General features: G+C 40.7%; 1 protein-coding gene across 1 annotated transcript in view; it reads right to left on the bottom strand.

Annotated features, from left to right (window-relative positions):
• Positions 1-17,377, bottom strand: part of INO80D (INO80 complex subunit D) — a 395,094-nt gene extending 377,717 nt beyond the window's left edge. Inside the window, exon 1 of the mRNA XM_053698654.1 lies at positions 17,089-17,377. The gene's annotated coding sequence lies outside the window, so the exon portion shown is untranslated. The remainder of the gene's footprint in view (positions 1-17,088) is intronic.
• Between the last annotated feature and the right edge of the window lie 6,566 nt (positions 17,378-23,943).

The following is a 23,943-nucleotide window of genomic DNA, read 5'->3' as shown; positions in this document are numbered from 1 at the left end:
GTAAGAATTTTTTTTTTTTTTTTTTTTAAATAACTTCCTTAAACATGATTCTCATACTGAAACTGTTAGACTGCAAAGGGAAACACACATAGACCTGACTCATGGCAAATGTAAGTAAATACATATATTTAAAACTTTATATTAATACAAAAAGCGCCAAACAGCTATGTATGAGTGTGTCTTAAATAATGATATATACTTACCGAAGACACCTATCCACATATAGCAGACAGCCAAACCAGTACTGAAAACTATCAGCAGAGGTAATGGTATAAGAGTATATTGTCGATCTGAAAAGGGAGGTAGGAGATGAATCCCTACAACCGATAACAAAAAAACCCTTGAAAAGATTTCCCATGAGTGAAACCATAAAAAAAATCAATAGGTGATACTCCCTTCACGTCCCTCTGACAAAACACTGTACTCAGAGGAATTGGGCTTCAGAATGCTTAGAGGTGCTTATCATAGAAGAAATCATAAAAATCAAGCACAAACTTATTTCACCACCTCCATGGGAGGCAAAGTTTGTAAAACTGAAGTATATGTGTGGTGGGAGGTGTATTTATAGGCATTTGAGGTTTGGGGAACTTTGCCCCCTCCTGGAAGGAATGTATATCCCATAGGTCACTAGCTCATGGACTCTTGTCATTTACATATAAAAAACAGAATTTATGTTTACCTGATAAATTTCTTTCTCCAACGGTGTGTCCGGTCCACGGCGTCATCCTTACTTGTGGGATATTCTCCTCCCCAACAGGAAATGGCAAAGAGCCCAGCAAAGCTGGTCACATGATCCCTCCTAGGCTCCGCCTACCCCAGTCATTCGACCGACGTTAAGGAGGAATATTTGCATAGGAGAAACCATATGGTACCGTGGTGACTGTAGTTAAAGAAAATAAAATATCAGACCTGATTAAAAAAAACCAGGGCGGGCCGTGGACCGGACACACCGTTGGAGAAAGAAATTTATCAGGTAAACATAAATTCTGTTTTCTCCAACATAGGTGTGTCCGGTCCACGGCGTCATCCTTACTTGTGGGAACCAATACCAAAGCTTTAGGACACGGATGAAGGGAGGGAGCAAATCAGGTCACCTAAATGGAAGGCACCACGGCTTGCAAAACCTTTCTCCCAAAAATAGCCTCAGAAGAAGCAAAAGTATCAAACTTGTAAAATTTGGTAAAAGTGTGGCAGTGAAGACCAAGTCGCTGCCCTACATATCTGATCAACAGAAGCCTCGTTCTTGAAGGCCCATGTGGAAGCCACAGCCCTAGTGGAATGAGCTGTGATTCTTTCGGGAGGCTGCCGTCCGGCAGTCTCGTAAGCCAATCTGATGATGCTTTTAATCCAAAAAGAGAGAGAGGTAGAAGTTGCTTTTTGACCTCTCCTTTTACCTGAATAAACAACAAACAAGGAAGATGTTTGTCTAAAATCCTTTGTAGCATCTAAATAGAATTTTAGAGCGCGAACAACATCCAAATTGTGCAACAAACGTTCCTTCTTTGAAACTGGTTTTGGACACAGAGAAGGTACGATAATCTCCTGGTTAATGTTTTTGTTAGAAACAACTTTTGGAAGAAAACCAGGTTTAGTACGTAAAACCACCTTATCTGCATGGAACACCAGATAAGGAGGAGAACACTGCAGAGCAGATAATTCTGAGACTCTTCTAGCAGAAGAAATCGCAACTAAAAACAAAACTTTCCAAGATAATAACTTAATATCAACGGAATGTAAGGGTTCAAACGGAACCCCCTGAAGAACTGAAAGAACTAAATTGAGACTCCAAGGAGGAGTCAAAGGTTTGTAAACAGGCTTGATTCTAACCAGAGCCTGAACAAAGGCTTGAACATCTGGCACAGCTGCCAGCTTTTTGTGAAGTAATACCGACAAGGCAGAAATCTGTCCCTTCAGGGAACTTGCAGATAATCCTTTTTCCAATCCTTCTTGAAGGAAGGATAGAATCCTAGGAATCTTAACCTTGTCCCAAGGGAATCCTTTAGATTCACACCAACAGATATATTTTTTCCAAATTTTGTGGTAAATCTTTCTAGTCACAGGCTTTCTGGCCTGAACAAGAGTATCGATAACAGAATCTGAGAATCCTCGCTTCGATAAAATCAAGCGTTCAATCTCCAAGCAGTCAGCTGGAGTGAAACCAGATTCGGATGTTCGAACGGACCCTGAACAAGAAGGTCTCGTCTCAAAGGTAGCTTCCAAGGTGGAGCCGATGACATATTCACCAGATCTGCATACCAAGTCCTGCGTGGCCACGCAGGAGCTATCAAGATCACAGACGCCCTCTTCCTGCTTGATCCTGGCTATCAGCCTGGGGATGAGAGGAAATGGCGGGAACACATAAGCTAGTTTGAAGGTCCAAGGTGCTACTAGTGCATCCACTAGAGCCGCCTTGGGATCCCTGGATCTGGCCCCGTAGCAAGGAACTTTGAAGTTCTGACGAGAGGCCATCAGATCCATGTCTGGAATGCCCCACAGGTGAGTGACTTGGGCAAAGATTTCCGGATGGAGTTCCCACTCCCCCGGATGCAATGTCTGCCGACTCAGAAAATCCGCTTCCCAATTTTCCACTCCTGGGATGTGGATAGCAGACAGGTGGCAGGAGTGAGACTCCGCCCAAAGAATAATTTTGGTTACTTCTTCCATCGCTAGGGAACTCCTTGTTCCCCCCTGATGGTTGATGTACGCAACAGTCGTCATGTTGTCTGATTGAAACCGTATGAACCTGGTCCTCGCAAGCTGGGGCCAGGCCTGGAGAGCATTGAATATCGCTCTCAGTTCCAGAATATTTATCGGTAGAAGAGATTCTTCCCGAGACCAAAGACCCTGAGCTTTCAGGGATCCCCAGACCGCGCCCCAGCCTATCAGACTGGCGTCGGTCGTGACAATGACCCACTCTGGTCTGTGGAACATCATCCCTTGAGACAGATTGTCCAGGGACAGCCACCAACGGAGTGAGTCTCTGGTCCTCTGATTTACTTGTATCTTCGGAGACAAGTCTGTATAGTCCCCATTCCACTGACTGAGCATGCACAGTTGTAATGGTCTTAGATGAATGCGCGCAAAAGGAACTATGTCCATCGCCGCCACCATCAACCCGATCACTTCCATGCACTGAGCTATGGAAGGAAGAGGAACGGAATGAAGTATCCGACAAGAGTCCAGAAGCTTTGTTTTTCTGGCCTCTGTTAGAAAGATCCTCATTTCTAAGGAGTCTATAATTGTTCCCAAGAAGGGAACCCTTGTTGACGGGGATAGAGAACTCTTTTCCACGTTCACTTTCCAGCCGTGAGATCTGAGAAAGGCCAGGACAATGTCCGTGTGAGCCTTTGCTTGAGGAAGGGACGACGCTTGAATCAGAATGTCGTCCAGGTAAGGTACTACTGCAATGCCCCTTGGTCTTAGCACCGCTAGAAGGGACCCTAGTACCTTTGTGAAAATCCTTGGAGCAGTGGCTAATCCGAAAGGAAGCGCCACGAACTGGTAATGTTTGTCCAGGAATGCAAACCTTAGGAACCGATGATGTTCCTTGTGGATAGGAATATGTAGATACGCATCCTTTAAATCCACCGTGGTCATGAATTGACCTTCCTGGATGGAAGGAAGGATAGTTCGAATGGTTTCCATCTTGAACGATGGGACCTTGAGAAATTTGTTTAAGATCTTGAGATCTAGGATTGGTCTGAACGTTCCCTCTTTTTTGGGAACTATGAACAGATTGGAGTAGAACCCCCATCCCTTGTTCTCTTAATGGAACAGGATGAATCACTCCCATTTTTAACAGGTCTTCTACACAATGTAAGAACGCCTGTCTTTTTATGTGGTCTGAAGACAACTGCGACCTGTGGAACCTCCCCCTTGGGGGAAGTCCCTTGAATTCCAGAAGATAACCCTGGGAGACTATTTCTAGCGCCCAAGGATCCAGAACATCTCTTGCCCAAGCCTGAGCGAAGAGAGAGAGTCTGCCCCCCACCAGATCCGGTCCCGGATCGGGGGCCAATATTTCATGCTGTCTTGGTAGCAGTGGCAGGTTTCTTGGCCTGCTTTCCCTTGTTCCAGCCTTGCATTGGTCTCCAAGCTGGCTTGGCCTGAGAAGTATTACCCTCTTGCTTAGAGGACGTAGCACCTTGGGCTGGTCCGTTTTTACGAAAGGGACGAAAATTAGGTCTATTTTTTGCCTTGAAAGGCCGATCCTGAGGAAGGGCGTGGCCCTTACCCCCAGTGATATCAGAGATAATCTCTTTCAAGTCAGGACCAAACAGCGTTTTCCCCTTGAAAGGAATGTTTAGTAGCTTGTTCTTGGAAGACGCATCAGCCGACCAAGATTTCAACCAAAGCGCTCTGCGCGCCACAATAGCAAACCCAGAGTTCTTAGCCGCTAACTTAGCCAATTGCAAAGAGGCGTCTAGAGTGAAAGAATTAGCCAATTTGAGAGCATTGATTCTGTCCATAATCTCCTCATAAGGAGGAGAGTCACTATCGAGCACCTTAAGCAGTTCATCAAACCAGAAATATGCGGCTGTAGTGACAGGGACAATGCATGAAATGGGTTGTAGAAGGTAACCCTGCTGAACAAACATCTTTTTAAGCAAACCTTCTAATTTTTTATCCATAGGATCTTTGAAAGCACAACTATCCTCTATGGGAATAGTGGTGCGTTTGTTTAAAGTAGAAACCGCTCCCTCGACCTTGGGGACTGACTGCCATAAGTCCTTTCTGGGGTCGACCATAGGAAACAATTTTTTAAATATGGGGGGAGGGACGAAAGGAATACCGGGCCTTTCCCATTCTTTATTAACAATGTCCGCCACCCGCTTGGGTATAGGAAAAGCTTCTGGGAGCCCCGGCACCTCTAGGAACTTGTCCATTTTACATAGTTTCTCTGGGATGACTAAATTTTCACAATCATCCAGAGTGGATAATACCTCCTTAAGCAAAATGCGGAGATGTTCCAATTTAAATTTAAATGTAATCACATCAGATTCAGCCTGCTGAGAAATGTTCCCTAAATCAGTAATTTCTCCCTCAGACAAAACCTCCCTGGCCCCCTCAGATTGGGTTAGGGGCCCTTCAGAGATATTAATATCAGCGTCGTCATGCTCTTCAGTAACTAAAACAGAGCAGCCACGCTTACGCTGACAAGGGTTCATTTTGGCTAAAATGTTTTTGACAGAATTATCCATTACAGCCGTTAATTGTTGCATAGTAAGGAGTATTGGCGCGCTAGATGTACTAGGGGCCTCCTGAGTGGGCAAGACTCGTGTAGACGAAGGAGGGAATGATGCAGTACCATGCTTACTCCCCTCACTTGAGGAATCATCTTGGGCATCATTGTCATTATCACATAAATCACATTTAAATAAATGAATAGGAATTCTGGCTTCCCCACATTCAGAACACAGTCTATCTGGTAGTTCAGACATGTTAAACAGGCATAAACTTGATCAGAAAGTACAAAAAACGTTTTAAAATAAAACCGTTACTGTCACTTTAAATTTTAAACTGAACACACTTTATTACTGCAATTGCGAAAAAACATGAAGGAATTGTTCAAAATTCACCAAATTTTCACCACAGCGTCTTAAAGCCTTGAAAATATTGCACACCAATTTTGGAAGCTTTAACCCTTAAAATAACGGAACCGGAGCCGTTTTAAAGCTTAAAACCCCTTTACAGTCCCTGGTATCTGCTTTGCTGAGACCCAACCAAACCCAAAGGGGAATACGATACCAAATGACGCCTTCAGAAGTCTTTTATAAGTATCAGAGCTCCTCTCACATGCGACTGCATGCCATGCCTCTCAAAAACAAGTGCGCAACACCGGCGCGAAAATGAGACTCTGCCTATGCTTTGGGAAAGCCCCTAAAGAATAAGGTGTCTAAAACAGTGCCTGCCGATATTATTAAATCAAAATACCCAGAATAAATGATTCCTCAAGGCTAAATAAGTGTTAATATCAATCGATTTAGCCCAAAAAAAGTCTACAGTTTAAATAAGCCCTTGTGAAGCCCTTATTTACAATCGTAATAAACATGGCTTACCGGATCCCATAGGGAAAATGACAGCTTCCAGCATTACATCGTCTTGTTAGAATGTGTCATACCTCAAGCAGCAAGGGACTGCAAACTGTTCCCCCAACTGAAGTTAATTGCTCTCAACAGTCCTGTGTGGAACAGCCATGGATTTTAGTTACGGTTGCTAAAATCATTTTCCTCATACAAACAGAATTCTTCATCTCTTTTCTGTTTCTGAGTAAATAGTACGTACCAGCACTATTTGAAAATAACAAACTCTTGATTGAATAATGAAAAACTACAGTTAAACACTAAAAAACTCTAAGCCATCTCCGTGGAGATGTTGCCTGTACAACGGCAAAGAGAATGACTGGGGTAGGCGGAGCCTAGGAGGGATCATGTGACCAGCTTTGCTGGGCTCTTTGCCATTTCCTGTTGGGGAGGAGAATATCCCACAAGTAAGGATGACGCCGTGGACCGGACACACCTATGTTGGAGAAATAATATTACCAAGTCAGAGGAACAGTGTAAAACACTGCATACAATTCCTACTCTTGAAAGAGAAAAATAGTTATTATAGGGCAGGTTGTACAGGTGCTGGGCAGTGGTGATGGAGCAGAGGTGGAAGTTCAGGTAAATAGTTGAGTCATAGAAAGAAAGAGAAGTAGGAGAAAAGGAATGGTCAGTTATGAGGTAACAGCCAAACAGATCTGGCAGATTGATAAAGATATTGCCTTACATCAGCTAAAGTGAGCAATATTAGGCAACAGTCTGGTGAATTGTCCTTTAGATACAGAAGGGAGTAGGGTCATACCAGACATGACCCAAGATACAGGACACTATACAGAAATAAAAACAGAATTTATGCTTACCTGATAAATTACTTTCTCCAACGGTGTGTCCGGTCCACGGCGTCATCCTTACTTGTGGGAATATCTCTTCCCCAACAGGAAATGGCAAAGAGTCCCAGCAAAGCTGGCCATATAGTCCCTCCTAGGCTCCACCCACCCCAGTCATTCGACCGACGGACAGGAGGAAATATATAGGAGAAATCATATGGTACCGTGGTGACTGTAGTTAGAGAAAATAATTCATCAGACCTGATTAAAAAACCAGGGCGGGCCGTGGACCGGACACACCGTTGGAGAAAGTAATTTATCAGGTAAGCATAAATTCTGTTTTCTCCAACATTGGTGTGTCCGGTCCACGGCGTCATCCTTACATGTGGGAACCAATACCAAAGCTTTAGGACACGGATGAAGGGAGGGAGCAAATCAGGTTACCTAAATGGAAGGCACCACGGCTTGCAAAACCTTTCTCCCAAAAATAGCCTCCGAAGAAGCAAAAGTATCAAATTTGTAAAATTTGGCAAAAGTGTGCAGTGAAGACCAAGTCGCTGCCTTACATATCTGGTCAACAGAAGCCTCGTTCTTGAAGGCCCATGTGGAAGCCACAGCCCTAGTGGAGTGAGCTGTGATTCTTTCAGGAGGCTGCCGTCCGGCAGTCTCATAAGCCAATCGGATGATGCTTTTAAGCCAAAAGGAAAGAGAGGTAGAAGTCGCTTTTTGACCTCTCCTTTTACCAGAATAGACAACAAACAAAGAAGATGTTTGTCTGAAATCTTTTGTAGCCTCTAAATAGAATTTTAGAGCACGGACTACGTCCAAATTGTGTAACAAACGTTCCTTCTTTGAAACTGGATTCGGACATAAAGAAGGTACAACTATCTCCTGGTTAATATTTTTGTTAGAAACAACCTATGGAAGAAAACCAGGCTTAGTACGCAAAACCACCTTATCTGCATGGAACACCAGATAGGGCGGAGAACACTGCAGAGCAGATAACTCTGAAACTCTTCTAGCAGAAGAAATAACAACCAAAAACAAAACTTTCCAAGATAGTAACTTAATATCTATGGAATGTAAAGGTTCAAACGGAACCCCTTGAAGAACTGAAAGAACTAGATTTAGACTCCAGGGAGGAGTCAAAGGTCTGTAAACAGGCTTGATCCTAACCAGAGCCTGAACAAATGCTTGAACATCTGGCACAGCTGCCAGTCTTTTGTGTAGTAAGACAGATAAAGCAGAGATCTGTCCCTTTAGAGAACTTGCAGATAATCCTTTCTCCAAACCTTCTTGTAGAAAGGAGAGAATCTTAGGAATTTTTATCTTATTCCATGGGAATCCTTTGGATTCACACCAACAGATATATCTTTTCCATATTTTATGGTAAATCTTTCTAGTTACCGGTTTTCTGGCCTGAACCAGAGTATCTATCACAGAATCTGAAAACCCACGCTTCGATAGAATCAAGCGTTCAATCTCCAAGCCGTCAGCTGGAGGGAGACCAGATTTGGATGTTCGAATGGACCCTGAACAAGAAGGTCCTGTCTCAAAGGTAGCTTCCATGGTGGCACCGATGACATATTCACCAGGTCTGCATACCAAGTCCTGCGTGGCCACGCAGGAGCTATCAAGATCACCGAGGCCCTCTCCTGATTGATCCTGGCTACCAGCCTGGGAATGAGAGGAAACGGTGGAAATACATAAGCTAGGTTGAAGGTCCAAGGTGCTACTAGTGCATCTACTAGAGTCGCCTTGGGATCCCTGGATCTGGACCCGTAGCAAGGAACCTTGAAGTTCTGACGAGACGCCATCAGATCCATGTCTGGAATGCCCCATAATTGAGTTATTTGGGCAAAGATCTCCGGGTGGAGTTCCCACTCCCCCGGATGGAATGTCTGACGACTCAGATAATCGCTTCCCAGTTTTCCACACCTGGGATGTGGATCGCAGACAGGTGGCAGGAGTGATCCTCCGCCCATTGAATTATTTTGGTCACTTCTTTCATCGCCAGGGAACTCCTTGTTCCCCCCTGATGATTGATATACGCAACGGTCGTCATGTTGTCTGATTGGAATCTTATGAATCTGGCCTTTGCTAGCTGAGGCCAAGCCCTGAGAGCACTGAAGATCGCTCTTAGTTCCAGAATGTTTATCGGGAGAAGAGACTCTTCCCGAGACCAAAGTCCCTGAGCTTTCAGGGATTCCCAGACCGCGCCCCAGCCCACTAGACTGGCGTCGGTCGTGACAATGACCCACTCTGGTCTGCGGAAGCTCATTCCCTGGGATAGATGGTCCAGGGTCAGCCACCAACGGAGTGAATCTCTGGTCTTCTGATCTACTTGAATCATTGGAGACAAGTCTGTATAGTCCCCATTCCACTGTTTGAGCATGCACAGTTGTAATGGTCTTAGATGAATTCGTGCAAAAGGAACTATGTCCATTGCTGCAACCATCAACCCTACTACTTCCATGCACTGCGCTATGGAAGGACGTGGAACAGAATGAAGAACTTGACAAGTGCTTAGAAGTTTTGACTTTCTGACCTCTGTCAGAAAAATCCTCATTTCTAAGGAATCTATTATTGTTCCCAAGAAGGGAACTCTTGTTGACGGAGACAGAGAACTTTTTTCTATGTTCACCTTCCATCCGTGTGATCTGAGAAAGGCCAGAACGATGTCTGTATGAGCCTTTGCTTTTGACAGGGACGACGCTTGTATTAGAATGTCGTCCAAGTAAGGTACTACTGCAATGCCCCTCGGTCTTAGAACCGCTAGAAGGGACCCTAGTACCTTTGTGAAAATCCTTGGAGCAGTGGCTAACCCGAATGGGAGGGCCACAAACTGGTAATGTTTGTCCAGAAAGGCGAACCTTAGGAACTGATGATCTTTGTGGATAGGAATATGTATGTACGCATCCTTTAGATCCACGGTAGTCATAAATTGACCTTCCTGGATAGTGGGTAGAATCGTTCGAATGGTTTCCATCTTGAACGATGGTACCCTGAGAAATTTGTTTAGGATCTTCAAATCCAAAATTGGTCTGAAAGTTCCCTCTTTTTTGGGAACTACGAACAGATTGGAATAAAATCCCATTCCTTGTTCCTTTATTGGAACTGGGTGTATCACTCCCATCTTTAACAGGTCTTCTACACAATGTAAGAACGCCTGTCTCTTTATTTGGTTTGAGGATAAGTGAGACATGTGGAACCTTCCCCTTGGGGGTAGTTCCCTGAATTCCAGGAGATAACCCTGACAAACTATTTCTAGCGCCCAGGGATCCTGAACATCTCTTGCCCAAGCCTGAGCAAAGAGAGAGAGTCTGCCTCCTACTAGATCCGGTCCCGGATCGGGGGCTACTCCTTCATGCTGTTTTGTTAGCAGCAGCAGGCTTCTTGGCCTGCTTACCCTTGCATCAGTTTCCAGGCTGGTTTGGGTTGTGAGGCATTACCCTCTTGCTTAGAGGATGCAGAATTAGAGGCCGGTCCGTTCCTGAAATTGCGAAAGGAACGAAAATTAGACTTATTCTTGGCCTTGAAAAGCCTATCTTGTGGAAGGGCGTGGCCCTTTCCCCCAGTGATGTCTGAAATAATCTCTTTCAATTCTGGTCCAAATAGAGTTTTACCTTTGAAAGGGATGTTAAGCAATTTTGTCTTGGATGACACATCCGCTGACCAAGACTTTAGCCAAAGCGCTCTGCGCGCCACGATTGCAAACCCTGAATTTTTCGCCGCTAATCTAGCTAATTGCAAAGCGGCATCTAAAATAAAAGAGTTAGCCAACTTAAGTGCGTGAACTCTGTCCATAACCTCCTCATATGGAGTCTCTCTACTGAGCGACTTTTCTAGTTCCTCGAACCAGAACCACGCTGCTGTAGTGACAGGAAAAATGCAGGAAATGGGTTGTAGAAGGTAACCTTGCTGTACAAAAATCTTTTTAAGCAAACCATCCAATTTTTTATCCATAGGATCTTTGAAAGCACAACTATCCTCGATAGGAATAGTAGTGCGTTTGTTTAGAGTAGAAACTGACCCCTCGACCTTAGGGACTGTCTGCCATAAGTCCTTTCTGGGGTCGACCATAGGAAATAATTTCTTAAATATAGGGGGGGGGAACAAAAAGGTATGCCGGGCTTTTCCCACTCCTTATTCACTATGTCCGCCACCCGCTTGGGTATAGGAAAAGCGTCGGGGTGCACCGGAACCTCTAGGAACTTGTCCATCTTGCATAATTTCTCTGGAATGACCAAGTTGTCACAATCATCCAGAGTAGATAACACCTCCTTAAGCAGTGCGCAGAGATGTTCTAATTTAAATTTAAATGTCACAACATCAGGCTCAGCTTGTTGAGAAATTTTTCCTGAATCTGAAATTTCCCCATCTGACAAAACCTCCCTCATGGCCCCTTCAGATTGGTGTGAGGGTATGACAGAACAATTATCATCAGCGCCCTCCTGCTCTTCAGTGTTTAAAACGAAGCAATCGCGCTTTCTCTGATATGTAGGCATTTTGGATAAAATATTTGCTATGGAGTTATCCATTACAGCAGTTAATTGTTGCATGGTAATAAGCATTGGCGCGCTAGATGTACTAGGGGCCTCCTGCGTGGGCAAAACTGGTGTAGACACAGTAGGAGATGATGTAGTATCATGTTTACTCCCCTCATCTGAGGAATCATCTTGGGCAATTTCATTATCTGTGGCAGTACTGTCCTTACTTTGTTTGGACGCTATGGCACAATTATCACACAAATTTAAATTGGGAGACACATTGGCTTTCATACATATAGAACATAGCTTATCCGAAGGCACAGACATGTTAAACAGGCTTAAACTTGTCAATAAAGCACAAAAAACGTTTTAAAACAAAACCGTTACTGTCTCTTTAAATTTTAAAAAGAAAACACTTTATTACTGAATATGTGAAAAAGTATGAAGGAATTGTTCCAAAATTACCACAGTGTCTTAAAGCATTAAGAGTATTGCACACCAAATTTCAGAGCTTTAACCCTTAAAATAACGGAACCGGAGCCGTTTACAAATTTAACCCCTATACAGTCCCAGCTATAGCCTTTGCTGAGACCTAACCAAGCCCAGAGGGGAATACGATACCAAGTGACGCCTTCTAGAAACTTTTCCAGCAACTTTCAGATCCTCACACATGCATCTGCATGTCCTGCTCTCCAAAAACAACTGCTCTGTAATGGCGCGAAAATGAGGCTCTGCCTACAACTAGGAAGGCCCCCTGACTGGAAAAGGTGTCTAACATAGTGCCTGCCGTTTAATAAACGTTCCCCAAGTTTATAAATGTGAATTATCAGCATAAACATGAATAAAATGCCCAAATAAAGCAATCGATTTAGCCCATAAGTGTCTACCAGTTTTATAGCCCATATTAAGCCCTTTATTCTGTTTGAGACTAAGAAAATGGCTTACCGGTCCCCATGAGGGGAAATGACAGCCTTCCAGCATTACATGGTCTTGTTAGAAATATGGCTAGTCATACCTTAAGCAGAAAAGTCTGCTAACTGTTTCCCCCAACTGAAGTTACTTTATCTCAACAGTCCTATGTGGAAACAGCAATCGATTTTAGTTACTGTCTGCTAAAATCATCTTCCTCTCACAAACAGAAATCTTCATCCTTTTCTGTTTCAGAGTAAATAGTACATACCAGCACTATTTTAAAATAACAAACACTTGATAGAAGAATAAAAAACTACATTTAAACACCAAAAAACTCTTAACCATCTCCGTGGAGATGTTGCCTGTGCAACGGCAAAGAGAATGACTGGGGTGGGCGGAGCCTAGGAGGGACTATATGGCCAGCTTTGCTGGGACTCTTTGCCATTTCCTGTTGGGGAAGAGATATTCCCACAAGTAAGGATGACGCCGTGGACCGGACACACCAATGTTGGAGAAATCATAACATAGAAGTCACAGATTGTTTAGGTAATAGTGATCATAACACAGTCATGTTTGACATTGGTTTCCATAGGTAGACAAGGTCCAACCAAAACATTTAATTTTTAAAGAAAAAATGTAATGGTTTAAAGGGACATGAAGCCCAATTTTTTTTCTTTCATGATTTAGAAAGAGTGTGTCATTTTAAACAACTTTCTAATTTACTTCTATTATCTAATTTGCTTCATTCTCTTGATATCACTTGCTGAAAAGCATATCTAGATATGCTCAGTAGCTGCTAATTGGTTGCTGCACATAGAGGCCTTGTGTGATTGGCTCACACATGTGCATTGCTATTTCTTCAACAAAGGATACCTAAAGAATTGAGCAAATGAGATAATAGAAGTAAATTGGAAAGTTGTTTAAAATTGCATGCCCTATCTGAATCATGAAAGTTTAATTTTGACTAGACTGTCCCTTTAAGTAAATCTCTAAAATTCATAAAATGTATTTAATGCATGTTGAATAAATATACATCTCAAAACATAATGTAAAAGTAATAATCTGATCCAATTTGGCTCATAAAAATGTGTTAAGTGATATAAAAAAGGAAACATACCCCTTAAAAACTTTAAAAGGATACCAAACCCAAAATTTTCATTCAATTTTAAGCAACTTTCCAATTTACTCCTATTATCAATTTTTCTTCGTTCTCTTGGTATCTTTATTTGAAAAAGCAGGAATTTAATCTAAGGAGCCTGATTATTTTTGGTTCAGACCTTGGCTAGCACTTGCTGAGTGGCGGCTACATTTAGCCACCAATCAGCAAGCGCAACCCAAGTGCTGAACCAAAAATGGGCTAACTCCTATTGCTTCTTTTTCAAATAAAGATAGCAAAAGAACAAAAAAAATTATAATAGAGAGTAAATTAGAAAGTTGCTTAAAATTGCATGCTCTATCTGAATCATGAAGGAAAAAAAAAAAAAAAAAAAAAACACCTTTGGATTTAGTATACCTTTAAATGTTTTAAGTTACAGATTCATCCATCTAAAAAATATAAGGAACGTTTATTAAAAAAAAAAAAAAAGGAGGATAGGCTGAAGTTTTTCCAGTATATAAATGGCAAACAAATCAAAGTAAACTATTTGAGCACCAAAATGTTAGGATAGGATGATTAACAGTGACCAGGGGAAAGCTTAGGTGCTCAATACATTTTTTTAATGTTTTGTGGTAGATTTATCATACCCCAGCCAGACATGATTCGCTATAGCGAATCATGTCCGCCCTGCATCGCTAAATGCCGACAGCATACGCTGTCAGCATTTATCATTGCACAAGCAGTTCTAGTGAACTGCTTGTGCAATGCCGCCCCCTGCAGATTTGCAGCCAATCGGCCGCTAGCAGGGAGTTTAAATCAATCTGATCGTATGAGATCGGGTGGATTGATGTCCACAGCTTCAGAGGCAGCGGACGAGTTAAGGAGCAGCGGTCTTATGACCTTACGGCTCGCGCAGAAACAGGGGTATACGGGGCCGTGACAAATCTAAATTTAATCTCCTTAAACATGAGGCATTGGTTTTTTAATTACTGATTTGCACTATGGATGTATACAAAAATATATATATTTTTATTTTACCTTAAAGATTCTTTAAACCAGAGATCGATAAATGTGTTTAATAACAAAAAAAGTTAGGGGGTTAAATTCTACGAGACAGTAGCTACCTGGTCCCTGGGTTTGTCAAGCCCTGCTTTAAAGTCTTTTTTTCATTTAAAAAAAAAAAAAAACACCCCACAACAGGTACCACAGCACAAGAACATTTTTTTAAGAAGATTATAGCCAGTCTGGACACACACTTTCAAAAGGTTTTCCATCCCTGACCAAGAGGAATGGTTAGATAGCAACATCTCTGTCTTTGTAGATTAGGTATGAAAAGTACTGTATGTAATTGCTCTGCAAAAGGATTAGAAAAAAATGAAAATTTAGATGGATAATGGCAAATAAGATTTTAATGGATGCAGATTACAGAGATTGTAAAATAATGTGTAATTATGAGTAGTAAAAAAAAAAAAAAAAAAAAAACACCTTTGTAATATACAGTTATATATTTTGACCCCTGTAGATTTACGAGTTCATGTGATAATTGGAACCACATACTCCGGACTTCACAAAAATAACTATGCTATATTCTACACGCAATTGTTTGATCACTATATATACACACACTGTACACTGCCAGAGTAGAGGAACCCATTACTTAAAAGGGACACTAAATGTTTTTTACATAATTGTAAAGTATACTTTAATCAAACTCATTGTCTGTTTGGGATGTCATCTTTTCCTCTATCAATAGTTTTAAAAAACCCTCACCACTCAATCTGTCTTAATCCTTAGCCTTTCTTTTAAAAAAAAAAAAAAAAAGTTTTTTTCTACTATAACACTGCAGGAAGTAGAAGGAATCAAAACATGTACTGTCCAATGTAATGTGTTTTACTTGGGCTGTGTAGCTGCCTACTACATAAATGAATCTGGTATGGTTCTGCACAGTTAGCAGTAGCAAGCGAGTACCATCCATGTGCATTAACATACAGTAGCTAGGCACACTCAGGAAGAGGCTCTGTAGTATGCACTGCTATTTGACATTAAAGTGGGTGGTATTTCTGGTTGGCTGTTTTCTGTTTCTTAGGGGAAAAAAAAAGAAAAAAGATAACTAGCCCAGAGCCCTAATCAACCACAACCAAAGAAGGTTCAATAAACATAGTTTTGCAAATTAATCATAAAAATGCAGTTCTAAATGAGCTTAAAAAACAAAATGCACAAACATATAAATTTCCAATTTACTACTATTATCAAACTGACTTTGTTCTTGGTATCCTTTGTTGAAGGGCATACCTAGAAAGGCTTAGGAGTGTGCAAATGTCTTGAGCACTAGTGGCCTGAGCTGGTGAGGTTATCTAACAAGTCTCTGAAGTACTACAAGGTCCTTCTATGAATCTTAGAAAAGCAAATGTTATCTTAGGGTTCTGTATGTCCATCCCAATAAATGTTTGATAATCTGGCCTTATTTGAAAGCTGCATTAGCAATGTTTTACATGTGCAGGATCCAGAGCCTACCCAGGTTGCTCTTCAATAAAAGGATATCATGAAAACAAAGTCAATTTCAAACGAATTTAATTTTTTTTTTTAAATCATTAAGATTTTTCTAAGAAGTATCAACTTCAAATTTGCCAACCTATTTTAGGCATGTATAGAATAGGGTCGGATACAAAGTAATTGTTTTAAACCTGTACTTAAAAAGAGTAAAGCAAATTTGATAGCCTATGAAAAACCACAAGCCTACTATTTGCAGCTCAAGTTTCAAGGGATGCTCATTTGGACAGCGACAAAAATCTAAGGTGTTAAGTTTCCCTGTCAACCGCATCAAACGAAACCTTAACATGGGTGGTACTAGACAGAATTATGTTTAAATTACACATTAAAACCTTAATTTGGAAATTATTCCTTTGGTAAAAACTCAAACTAGCACCCATATAAATGCCAGCCAGCAAGGGCTATTCACAACACATCCTTGCCTAAAGAGAAACGGTTATGAGACAGAACAAACCAGAGAAAGCATCGTGCACTCACAATGTTTTTATATATCCGCACATCAATTTAAACCGTACGGGTAATAAAACAAACATATACCGTGTAGTGTTCTATAAACACGATATAAATACACATTAACCCCAAGCATACACGGACACCGAACCATACAAATATTGAACACATATGTCAATTAAATGATATAAACGTGCTCATAATAAACGCAATTGTAACAAATAACGACAGTGTTTTACAACTGGCACTCGGGGAAGGAAAGTGATAGAACTGTCAGAGTTTAAAGTAAATATGGCTATATTAAGATTTCTGAGGGCCAGGGCTCTCCTTCAGCCGGTGTCCCGATATAGCCAAGTTAATTCAATACTGGATACAAATTAAGACGTAAAGAGTTGTAAACTTAAAGCGGAATTCGCTCCAGAGGTTTAGTTACCAAGCCGGGATTAAAAATACATTACTCTGGGAAGCAGTAACCTTTCACCTAGCGTATTATTTTAATAGCAATTGTTTTCAGTTTTCGTTTTTTGAAGGCAAGATCGGCGTTATTTGCAAGAGGGTAGATATATAAAAGTGTGTGATACCGCTAGTGGCGGCCTAGTGCGGCCTTTCAATCCCCGGTCTTTAGTAACATGAATATCCACGGTAACTACGCCACCAGTCGGTTATGCTGCATCACTACAACCCGAGGCCTCAGTTATGGCCCTGTAATCTCCGCTTACCTTTTTCAAGCTGCTTTTTTCCTCCTCCTATCTCCCCCCTTTTCTGTTTGGCTGTCAGATCACAGGACCTCCCTAGCCGGCTGCGATCAAGACCGGGGGCGCTGTGGTCTCTCTATGAATCGCACTAAAACTCAGACCCCGCTAGTATCTATACAATTATTTTTTCTATATAGGGGATGGAGGTCATAAAAAATAAACAAAAAAAACTAATAATAAAAATGTAGGGGCCGGTGCTTAGAAAGGGATTCCCTGAATATATTCTCCAGCAGGGAAGGCTGGGCTGCTGGCTCATAAGAAGGGCCAGCAGCCTCCTACAGCACCACTACAGGCGCACAGAGGACATAACACCAGTGCTGCTCTCCTGCCCTCCAAAACAACAACTTCTCAACCATTTTGGAGCTGCTAGAATTAAGATCAGATAGAAAATAAAGGAAGACAGAAAAACTACCTGCAAATGTGAGAACATATAGACATACATGACCTGGTCTGTAATGAATCTTCTTTTTTACAAATAACATTTTTAAGACCCCTATATTTTACCCTGGAATGAAACTCATATGGGAAGACTGGTAAGGCTAGCAATTGTACCTTTATTTTACATATGTGTGCTGATTTTTTTTTTATTGACCTGTTACAAACTTTTTGACAAATTAATCTGATTTTGACTGAAAAGACTGTTAGCCACTTACATTTTCCACATTAGAGAAAAAAAAATCTTATAGAGCTTTAATCTTAAAGGTTGACATATTCTAAAATGTATTTGCATCTCTGAAATTTTTTTTGCAACTATATTGTACATTTATTTTATAGCTCTGTTGTTGACTGTGGATACATTACAATTTTTATTCTAAGGATATTGAGCTCTGTATTCCATTATCATGTTATTAAATACGAAGTTGAAGGGGTTGATATCTGTAGTATTTTCTTCTTTTTTTTTTTTAACATAAGCACTTTTTTTAGACAGAGGTTTTACATTTTTATTGAAAGCATAACAATGTTATGATTATAGGATACAATGCTTTCTCTTTTCTTTTTTCCAAGGAAAAATTCTGGCTAGATATTATTTAGCTTGTAGTTTAATTATTATTGTTTAAAAGGCATATTTTCTGCAACATAAAAGGAGACTTATAAATTGAATCAAACTAAAATGGCTAGGGTGTTCATAAAGAAGGTAACAGTTGTATAAAATGCAACAAAATATGTTATTGTAGTGATTTTAAAGGGACTTGGCCACTTAGAATTTGCATTGAATAGTTTATTACTTAGTATTTGTTAATTTAGTTTGTGTGTGTGTATATATATATATATATATATATATATTATAATCATTAATCAAAATGTGTATATGTATATATGTATATGTATATATATATATATATATATATATATATATACGTTCCTTATTTACATTATTGTACACATTTTTTTTTAAATGCAGTAGGAAGCTAAATTGCCGCCCCCCCAGTACACCTTTAAAGGGACACTCAAGTCAAAATTAAACTATCATGATTTAGATAGAATATGCAACTTTTAAATAGCTTTCCAATTTACTTCTATTAACAAAACATGTAGTCTTTTTATTTTATTTTTTATTTACACTTTTTGAGTCACCAGCTCCTACTGAGCATATGCAAAAGTTTATAGCATATATACGTATATGCACTAGTGATTGGCTGATGGCTGTCACATGATACAGGAGTGGAAATATGCATAACTGAAAGTTGTCAGAAAAAAAATCTACTACTCATTTGAAGTTGAGACTAACTGCTATTGCATTGTCTTTTTATAATGCATTTGTTGATTAGGCAAATCTACAGAATTTACTGGTTCTTTAAGTCTCCAATATTTATTAACTGGTTTCACGTTACCCCCAGTGTACTATCTTGCATGAATGATCAGTGATATAATTAGGATTTGTTCATGTTAATAGCACATGAATGTTACCTCTGTTATTTGTCCTGGGTACATTAAAGGGACATTGTATCATTTTCTATTACCATCTCAAAGTGTTTATTGTATGTATAAAAAAAACTCTGCAATATATGTTCATTATTTATTTTTTCCCCTTTTCATGTAATTCCATTCTGACATTGTGCGTTTTTCAGTTCCGGTTAGAAATGGAGGTTCAGAACACTGTTATATTTACACAGCCATTGGCTGCACACTCTAGTGACCTATTTATAACTCTGTCCCTAATTGGCCACAGTGGAGAAGGTAACCTAAGTTACAACATGGCAGCCTCCATTGTTTTATAGACATTAAAACGTTACACTTATTTTGCCAATGTTTCAACAGCTAATTAAACTTAAAAAAAATACATCTATATATTGTTCTCAGACCAATCTTTTATTTGAATGCATCATTCTATCTAGCATTTATTTAGTGTTTAATGTCCCTTTAAAGCTATGTATATGGTAATAGCTGAAAACCATTATCAGCATTGTGTTAAAAAAAACTCTAATTCTCCTGTAAAAGACATTGAATGAAGTATGTTTATTTTTCAGTGTATAACTGTCTCCTCACAGCATGCAATCAAAAAATGTTTGCTCTATGTGCTGTATTTTGTTATCAATATTTTTTTAGTATACATTATTGAGATACCTAAAGTCAGGGAAATTGTAGAACTGTTATAACTGGATGCATTTTACTACAGTACTTAAAGGGACACAAACACAATCTTTTTCTTCAGTGATTTTGAAAGAGGATGCAATTTTAAACAACTTTCCAATTTACTTATCTAATTTGCTTTATACTCTTGATATCCTTTGTTGAAAAACATATCTAAATAGGCTCAGTAGCTACTTATTGGTGGCTGCACATATATGCTTCATGTAATTAACTCACCCATGTGCATTGCTATTTCTTTAACAAAGGGTATCTGAAGAATGAAGCTAATTAATATAAGTAAATTGGAATGTTGTTTAAAATTGTAATTGAATTATGAAAGAACAGTTTTAGGCTTCATGTCCCTTTAAAAGACAAAGTAGAATAGATTTAAATCACTAGTCAGTAAGACTTTTTTTTTAATTCTACTTAAGTTTCATTTTTAGAATAACTTTTCAAATTATTTTTCCATTTATATCAGGAAATCACTAATTTAGTTATATCACTAGAAATACATAGATAATTATGAAATTATTGGGAAGTGAAGTATCTCCAGTTTAATAGGTTAACCATTCATATTTGATCAGCTTTTCAGCTGTATTTTAGTGAAAGGAGAAAAACAATCATTACCTTAAAGGGACACTGGACCCAAGTTTTTTTTTTTTTCATGATTTAGATAATACATGAAATTTGAATCAACTTTCTTATTTACTCCTATTATCAATTTCTTTGTTCTCTTGCTATCTTTATTTTAAAAGCAGGGATGTAAATTTTAGCAGCCTGCCCATTTTAGTTTCAGCACCATGGATAGCGCTTGCTTATTGGAGGCTTACATTTACCCATCAATAACCCAGGTTCTCAACCAAATATGGGCCGGCTCCAATGCATCACATTCCTGCTTTTTAATTAAAGATAGCAAGAAAACAAAGAAAAATTAATGAGTAAATTAGAAAGTTGCTTAAAATTGCATGCTCTATCTGAATCATGAAAGAAAAAAAAAAAAAATTATGCTTACCTGATAAATTTCTTTCTCTTGTGGTGTATCCAGTCCACGGGTTCATCCATTACTTGTGGGATATTCTCCTTCCCAACAGGAAGTTGCAAGAGAACACCCACAGCAGAGCTGTCTATATAGCTCCTCCCCTAACCCCCACCTCCAGTCATTCCACCGAAGACAAGTAAGAAAAAGGAGAAACTATAGGGTGCAGTGGTGACTGTAGTTTTAAAAATAAAAAACACCTGCCTTAAAGTGACAGGGCGGGCCGTGGACTGGATACACCACAAGAGAAAGAAATTAATCAGGTAAGCATAAATTTTGTTTTCTCTTGTAAGGTGTATCCAGTCCACGGGTTCATCCATTACTTGTGGGATACCAATACCAAAGCTTTAGGACACGGATGAAGGGAGGGACAAGGCAGGAACTTAAACGGAAGGCACCACTGCCTGTAAGACCTTTCTCCCAAAAATAGCCCCCAAAGAAGCAAAAGTATCAAATTTGTAAAATTTAGAAAAAGTATGAAGCAAAGACCAAGTCGCCGCCTTACAAATCTGTTCAACAGAAGCCTCATTTTAAAAGCCCATGTGGAAGCTACCGCTCTAGTAGAATGAGCTGTAATTCTTTCAGGAGGCTGCTGGCCAGCAGTCTCATAAGCTAACCGGATTATGCGTCTCAGCCAAAAAGAAAGAGAAGTTGCCGAAGCCTTTTGGCCTCTCCTCCTTCCAGAGTAGACAACAAACAATGCAGATGTTTGACGAAAATCCTTAGTAGCTTGTAAATAAAACTTTAAAGCACGAACCACGTCAAGATTGTGTAACAGACGTTCCTTCTTTGAAGAAGGATTAGGACACAGTAACGGAACAACAATTTCCTGATTGATATTAGATACTACCTTAGGAAGAAACCCAGGTTTGGTACGCAAAACTACCTTATCTGCATGGAAGATCAGATAAGGGGAATCACACTGTAAGGCAGATATCTCTGAGACTCTACGAGCCGAAGAGATAGCCATTAAGAACAGAACTTTCCAAGATAAAAGCTTTATATCTATGGAATGCAAAGGTTCAAACGGAACCCCTTGAAGAACTTTAAGAACTAAATTTAAACTCCATGGCGGAGCAACAGGTTTAAACACAGGCTTGATTCTAACTAAAGCCTGACAAAACGCCTGAACGTCTGGAACATCTGCCAGACGCTTGTGCAAAAGAATAGACAGAGCAGAAATCTGTCCCTTTAAGGAACTAGCTGATAATCCCTTTCCAATCCTTCTTGGAGAAAAGATAAAATCCTAGGAATCCTGACCTTACTCCATGAGTAACCCTTGGATTCACACCAATGAAGATATTTTTATGATAGATTTTCCTGGTGACAGGCTTTCGAGCCTGAATCAAGGTATCAATGACCGACTCGGAGAAACTATGTTTTGATAAAATCAAGCGTTCAATCTCCAAGCAGTCAGACGCAGAGAAATTAGATTTGGATGTTTGAATGGACCTTGGAGTAGAAGGTCCTGCCTCAGCGGCAGAGTCCATGGTGGAAAGGATGACATGTCCACCAGATCTGCATACCAAGTCCTGCATGGCCACGCAGGTGCTATCAAAATCACAGAAGCTCTCTCCTGCTTGATCTTGGCAATCAGACGAGGGAGGAGAGGAAATGGTGGAAACACATAAGCCAGGCTGAAGGACCAGGGCACTGCTAGAGCATCTATCAGCGCTGCCTGGGGATCCCTTGACCTGGACCCGTAACAAGGAAGCTTGGCGTTCTGCCGAGACTCCATCAGATCCAGTTCTGGTTTGCCCCATAGTTGAATCAGCTGGGCAAATACCTCCGGATGGAGCTCCCACTCCCCCGGATGAAAAGTCTGCCAACTTAGAAAGTCCGCCTACCAGTTCTCTACTCCTGGGATATGGATAGCTGATAGATGGCAAGAGTGAACCTCTGCCCATAGAATTATCTTTGAAACCTCCATCATTGCCAGGGGACTCCTTGTTCCCCCCTGATGGTTGATATAGGCTACAGTCGTGATATTGTCCGACTGAAATCTGATGAACCTGGCCGCAGCTAGTTGAGGCCAAGCCTGAAGAGCATTGAATATCGATCTTAGTTCCAGAATGTTTATCGGAAGGAGGGCTTCCTCCTGAGTCCACGAACCCTGAGCCTTCAGGGAATTCCAGACTGTGCCCCAGCCCAGAAGGCTGGCATCTGTCATCACTATAGTCCACTCTGGTCTGCGGAAACTCACTCCCCTGGACAGATGGACCCGAGATAACCACCAGAGAAGAGAATCCCTTGTCTCTTGATCCAGATTTAACAGAGGAGACAAATCTGTGTAGTCCCCATTCCACTGATTGAGCATGCAAAGTTGCAGTGGTCTGAGATGTAGGCGGGCAAACGGAACTATGTCCATTGCCGCTACCATTAGGCCGATCATTTCCATACACTGAGTCACTGACGGCAGAGAAGTGGAATGAAGAGCACGGCAGGAAATTAGGAGCTTTAATATCCTAACCTCTGTCAGAAAAATTTTCATGTCTACTGAATCTATCAGAGTTCCTAGGAAGGAAACTCTTGAGAGAGAACTCTTTTCTCTGTTCACTTTACACCCGTGAGACCTCAGAAAGGCCAGAACAATGTCCGTCTGGGACATGGCGATTTGAAAAGTTGACGCCTGGATTAGAATGTCGTCTAGGTAAGGAGCCACCGCTATGCCCCGTGGCCTTAGAACCGGCAGAAGAGACCTTAGAAACTTCGTAAAGATTCTTGGCGCCGTGGCTAACCCGAAGGGAAGAGCCACAAACTGGTAATGCCTGTCTAGGAAGGCGAACCTGAGGAACTGATGATGATCTCTGTGAATCGGAATGTGGAGATAAGCATCCTTTAAGTCCACGGTAGTCATATATTGACCCTCCTGGATCATAGGGAGGATGGTTCGGATTGTCTCCATTTTGAAAGATGGGACCCTGAGAAATTTGTTTAGGATCTTGAGATCCAAGATTGGTCTGAAAGTTCCCTCTTTTTTGGAACTATAAACAGGTTTGAATAGAAACCCTGACCCTGTTCCTCCCTTGGAACTGGATGGATCACTCCCATAACCAGTAGGTCTTGAACGCAACGTAAGAATGCCTCTCTCTTTATCTGGTTTGCAGATAGTTGTGAGAGATGAAATCTCCCCTTTGGAGATGAACCTTTGAATTCCAGAAGATATCCCTGGGAAACAATCTCTAGTGCCCAGGGATCCTGGACGTCTCTTG

This window comes from Bombina bombina, chromosome 1 (assembly GCF_027579735.1).
Source record: "Bombina bombina isolate aBomBom1 chromosome 1, aBomBom1.pri, whole genome shotgun sequence".
In the NCBI taxonomy this organism is placed as follows: Eukaryota; Metazoa; Chordata; class Amphibia; order Anura; family Bombinatoridae; genus Bombina; species Bombina bombina.
The sequence above is the reverse complement of the archived record's forward strand: the minus strand, read 5'-3'. Positions and strand labels throughout refer to the sequence as shown.